This window comes from Lactuca saligna, chromosome 8, assembly GCF_052625555.1.
Source record: "Lactuca saligna cultivar CGN05327 chromosome 8, ASM5262555v1, whole genome shotgun sequence".
Taxonomy (NCBI): Eukaryota; Viridiplantae; Streptophyta; class Magnoliopsida; order Asterales; family Asteraceae; genus Lactuca; species Lactuca saligna.
In genome coordinates this window covers 41,617,315-41,622,897 of record NC_136424.1, presented here as the reverse complement: position 1 = coordinate 41,622,897, position 5,583 = coordinate 41,617,315, and the positions used below count along the sequence as shown (strand labels likewise).

At 39.4% G+C, this 5,583-nt stretch overlaps 1 pseudogene; it reads right to left on the bottom strand.

Annotated features, from left to right (window-relative positions):
* Positions 1-623: 623 nt before the first annotated feature.
* Positions 624-986, bottom strand: LOC145009579 (putative mitochondrial protein AtMg00820 pseudogene; annotated as a pseudogene).
* Positions 987-5,583: the final 4,597 nt, after the last annotated feature.

Sequence of the window (5,583 nt, the reverse complement as noted above, 5' to 3'; positions counted from 1 at the left end):
ATATAAACCATCAGAGATGGTGCCTTTGACATAGCGAAGGATACGTTTGACTGCCTGAAAGTGATCATTGGTTGGAGCATGAAGAAACTGACTGACTTGATTTACTGCATACGAGAGGTCAGGGCGAGTGATTGTGAGGTATTGTAGAGCTCTAACGAGTGATCTATACAGACAGGATCAGAAAACGGTGATCCATGGGAAGTAAGCAACTCAGAAGTAGACAATGGGGTAGAGACAGGTTTAGATTCGAGTAGACCAGCTCTCGTAAGTATGTCATGAGCATACTTAGTTTGTGTGAGAAACAAACCATTATCGGGATAAGTAACTTCAAGACCCAGAAAATAACTTAGATTTCCAAGATCCTTTGTTGAAAATTCATTGTTGAGACGAGTGATGAAAGTCTTGATGAGAGCAGAGTTGTTGCCAGTAAGAATAATATCAGCGACATAAACTAGGATGTACAGAATATCATGATGTCATTGAAACACAAAAAGTGACGTATCGGTACGACTACAAACAAACCCAAGACTGAGAAGAAAAGTGCTAAGTCTTTGAAACCATGCATGTGGTGCCTGTTTAAGGCCATATAATGCTTTCTTTAAACGACAAACATGGTTTGGAAATCATTCATCAAGGTACCCTAGTGGTTGCTCCATGAAAACTGTGTCAGAGAGATGACCGTTTAAGAAAGCATTTTTGACGTCTAGTTGGTGGAGAGGCCATCTGTGTAAAACAGCAAGAGATAAAACAATACGGACATTCGAGGCTTTGACAACAGGACTGAAGGTATAAGAAAAATCCAAGCCCGAAATTTGTGTGAACCCTTGAGCAATAAGACAAGCTTTAAGTCGTTCAACAGAGCCATCGACATGAAGTTTTGTACGAAAGATCCATTTGGAACCAACAATGTTTGCATTTTTTGGACGGGGTACCAAATCCCAAGTGTTGTTGGTTTTAAGTGCAAGAATTTCATCCTCCATTGCCATGAGCCAATGAGGGTGTTTGGAGGCAGATTTAAACCCTTAGGGTGTGGTAATAGTCAAGAGAGCATGATATAATGCTGAGGGAGGAAGGTGAGAAAGATCAACTATATATTTGGGTTTGAAAATGTATGCACATTAACGAGTGACCATGGGATGGATTTGAGTAGGTTGTGGAGTTGGTGTCCGTTGCTGAGACGGAGTAGACACGACATGAGGTGTGGTGTGTGATGTCGGTGATGAAGATGGAGTTGATGGTGACGTCTCATGAGGTTCCATGTTTGGGATAGGGGCAGCGTCATCAGATGGGGTCGAGGCGGAAGCATGAGTGTGGGAGCTGGTAATATGCGTTGTATAGGTAGGACAAGTGTGTGGTAACGCTATAAATGTGGGATATGTTGTCATAGATGGAGATGTCGAGACAACTTTGGAAGGTAAAATCGGACCAGGTTCATAAAAGCTTGCATATGGAACATCATTCAACTTAGATGTGTAGAGTGGCCAACAAAGGGAAACACATGCTCATTAAATTGGGCATGTCGGGTGGTGTAGATACGATTTGTTGTTATGTCTAGGAAACAATATCCTTTATATTGGGTGCAGTAACCAATGAAGATGTATGTCATGCTCCTAAGAGCAAGTTTATGAGGAGCATAATCCCTTAAATAAGGAAAAACTTGACAGCCAAATGTTCTAAACACATCATACTTAGGTGTGTTATGATAGAGCAACTCGAATGGACTTTTTTTTGTCAAGAAGTTTGGTAGGAAGCCGATTAATGACATAGACAACAGAGCTAAAAGCATCAACCCAATAAGCAATGGGAGCGTGAGCATTAAATAACATTGCAAGCCCGGTCTTAGTAACATGTTTGTGTTTTTGTTCTGCTCTCCCATTTTATTGTGGGGTGTAAGGACATGAGTATCGATGATGAGTACCATTTTGAAGAAAGATGTTGCTAACTCGATGATTAATGAATTCAGTACCACCATCACTTTGAAATTCCTTGACTTTACAAGAGAATTGTGTTTGCACCAATTTTAAAAAGGCATCAAAAATTATACGAACATCTAACTTGGTCTTTAACGGATAGAACCATGTGAAGCGTGAGAAATCATCTACAAAAATCACATAATAAGAGTATCCACTTGTAGAGATAATAGGTGCAGGTCCCCATAAGTAATAGTGTATGAGATCAAGCACATGTAATGAACATTTAAAATTATTGTCAAAAGGCAACCGTTTGCTTTTAGAGAGTTGACAAAATGAGCACAAATCGGGTTTTGGTAAAATAGATGTAACAGCTAATAAACCTAATTTATTCAACAAAGAAATGATATCGAAAGATCATGTCCCAATCTATTATTCCATAATTTAAAAAGATGCTTTGAGTCTTCTACTTTTAAGTGTTGCTAAGAATGCCTTGCTGCCACGTTCCAGCGCATACAGTCCGTTTTCACGTTTACCCTTGGCGAGAGGTTCCTTGGTTGCTCGATTCTGGATGGCAAAGAATGAATCAGAAAACAAGATATCCATGGGTGATTCGTTTTTCAATTTGCTAATTGATAAAGGTTCTTGGTGAGATGTGGAACAACTAGCACATCTAATAGTTGAATCTCTTTGGAAAGATTAGCTTTGCCAATATGAGAAATGTTAAGAATATTACCGTTACCAAATACAACCTGATCCTTTCCCGTATATGTAGTTGATAAGTCAAGATTGGCATGGGAATTAGTCATATGAGCATATGCACCTGAATCAACATACCAGACAGGGGTGTTGTTGTTGACATTGTATGGAAAGTGAAAAGCAGCAGCGAAATTTGCATTTGGAGACAAACCATTCTGAGCAAATGTAGATAAATCTGGACAAGAAGAAGCATAGTGTCCATTTTTCCTGCACAACTGACAATGTGGTGGTCGTTTACCACGACCACGACCACCGAATGAACCTCCACGAGAGGAGGAGGATCGTCATCCTCGTGTACCTGAGTAGCCTCCACGGGAATTATTTGTGGGGCGTTGATTTTGTGCGTTAAATGTAGCAACAAGTGGGGTACTACTCGATCCATGCATAATATTAATGAAAATTTCGTGACTTTCAGCTTGAGCAAGTATGTCACGGAATGATGGCTTGGGTTTAGTAACTCGTATAGCAGTAGAGAAAGTGTAACGCCCCATTTCTTGTATGAGATTTAAATAAAGTATCTTCATTTCATGAGGGGTACTCGACGAGTCTGTAGCCCGACTCGTCGAGTAGAGACGGGATGATCACGCGATTTAAGCTAGCTACTCGACAAGTCCTGTGACATCCCCAATTTCTCGGCTAGAAAAGACCGATTTGTTTATGCTTTGTTTTATAAATCAGAGTAATCGTTTAAAGAAAACGGTTGCGGAATTTGTTCCCAAAACAAGATATGATAAAAACTTATCGAAACATTTCTCAAAGAGAATGTATTTTCATTAAATAATAAAACCTCGGGATGTCATGTTCCGATACAGACACATAAGCATAAACAGAACATACATTCATTTACTCTAGTGATTTACATCTCCTTTAATCTCTCAGTGCAAAGCAGCTTCGTATCGATACATCTGATACAATTAAACTGAGTGGGTCAGGCTTGGGAGCCTGGTAAGCATATAAGGTTTTCATCCCACAATGTTATATCATATAAATATATATATATATATATATATATATATATATATATATATATATATATATATATAGGACATCCAAAGTTATATAATTTCACCATATAAAAGCAACTCTTATCCCACCCCATCGATCCTCACAACGCCACGATCTAAACTCTCGTATCTAAACTTTTCCTCTTTATTTGATCCCTACTCACGGATGTCATCTACCCATGTCCTACCCAACATATTCGTAGATACAAAATATATATACAGTTTAACTCATTAAAGCCTATATAGTTCATCCATTCCATACTCATCTCAAATAAACAAACAATATATAAACACATAACACATATTTCATAACAAATACTTAATATATTTGTGTTAGAAGAAAGTGAGCACACACTCACACATATAAACATCTTTATATTATTCACATAGCACGTACTTAATATTTATGTGTTAGAAGAAAGTGACCACACACTCACTTGATCAGAATATGATCGGACAACACTACGACTTGTAGAAGTAGTATTCTTCGGTGAAACCGGGATCACTTCACACATTGGGTTTCTCCCGGGCAGAGCTTCGGCTCGGAAACTCTTTTCTTCTCGGGATCTTCGGGTTTCGGAACTTGCTTCGGGTCTCGGGGTTGATACCGGGGCTTCGGGGGTACTTCTTTGCACGTAAATCGATGTAATATGGGAGAGATATGAGAGAAAGAGCAACCAAACTCGGCTGGCCCTTCAAATCTATTTATAGGGCAAAACAAGCCCTTGCCACGTCGTGGATCCTTTTGCCATGTCGTGGGCTTGATCGTCACTGCATGCGTCATCCCAAGTTGCATCTGGGGGACTCCTGGAGGTGTTAGGAGATTTGCCACGTCGTGGCACTGCTTGCCATGTTGTGGTCTCTGACAGTTTTGGGGTTTCACGCCCCGAACTTCAGAAATTCATAACTTTCGCATACGAACTCCGTGTTCGACGTTCTTTATATCGACGCGAAGGTGAGATTATGCTCAATATCTCTCATTTAGACTCCATTGGATAATTTTGACTTTATTTTTAATATATTATAACTATATTACTTATATAATATCTTTAGTAGGCCGGGACAGGAAAACTCCGTTCGAAATTCATAACTCCTTCATCTGAACTCCGTTTTCGTCTGTCTTTTTATCGTTGGACTACTATCGAAGAAATATTCGACTCTAAGTTAGATCACTAAGGATATATATCTATCTACCTTAAATTCACTATGTACGTCGTGTTGGGTCATGCCTGTTCTGTCGCGAAACTTCGACAGGTCATAACTTCTTCGTTATAACTTGGATTTTGGCGTTCTTTATATGCACGGAAACCTTTTGAAATATACTACAACTTGGTTAGGATTAATCCTCATAAATAATCTTCCATCAAAAAGTCATTTTTGATGCTTATCGTCTCTAAATTGACTAGCCCGGATCTACGGGCGTTACAAGTCCATACGCTGGGACTCGGCGAGTCCACCTATCTGGATGAAGCCCTAATTTTAAGGGTTTGAACCCTATTTAAACACACTTATACACCCCTAAACTCACCTCTATCACTCTTAGAACATTTCCCCTATAAACCCTAGTCCCATTGTTGAGTTTGAGTGTGTTTGTGCTAGCTTGGAAGCCTTGGGAAGAGAAAGAAGGAAAGAAGGTCCATAGAAGAGAAGGGAGATCCAGGAGTTAGCTTCCATTTGTTTCACATTTAGGTAATGAAGATTTGAACTTGTGAATTCCTCCATTAAAATGCTTGTTATGCCTTCGTTGGAGCCTTTTATGATTCAAACTTGAGATATGGACTCCCCTTTTTATGGAAACTTCAGATCTGGACCCTCATTGTATTCTAGATGTGTAAAGTTTCAGTCAAAATCGTGATTCAGGTCCCTCTTGATCTTAGAACCCCCATTAAGAGCTTAGTTTTGACATTTCA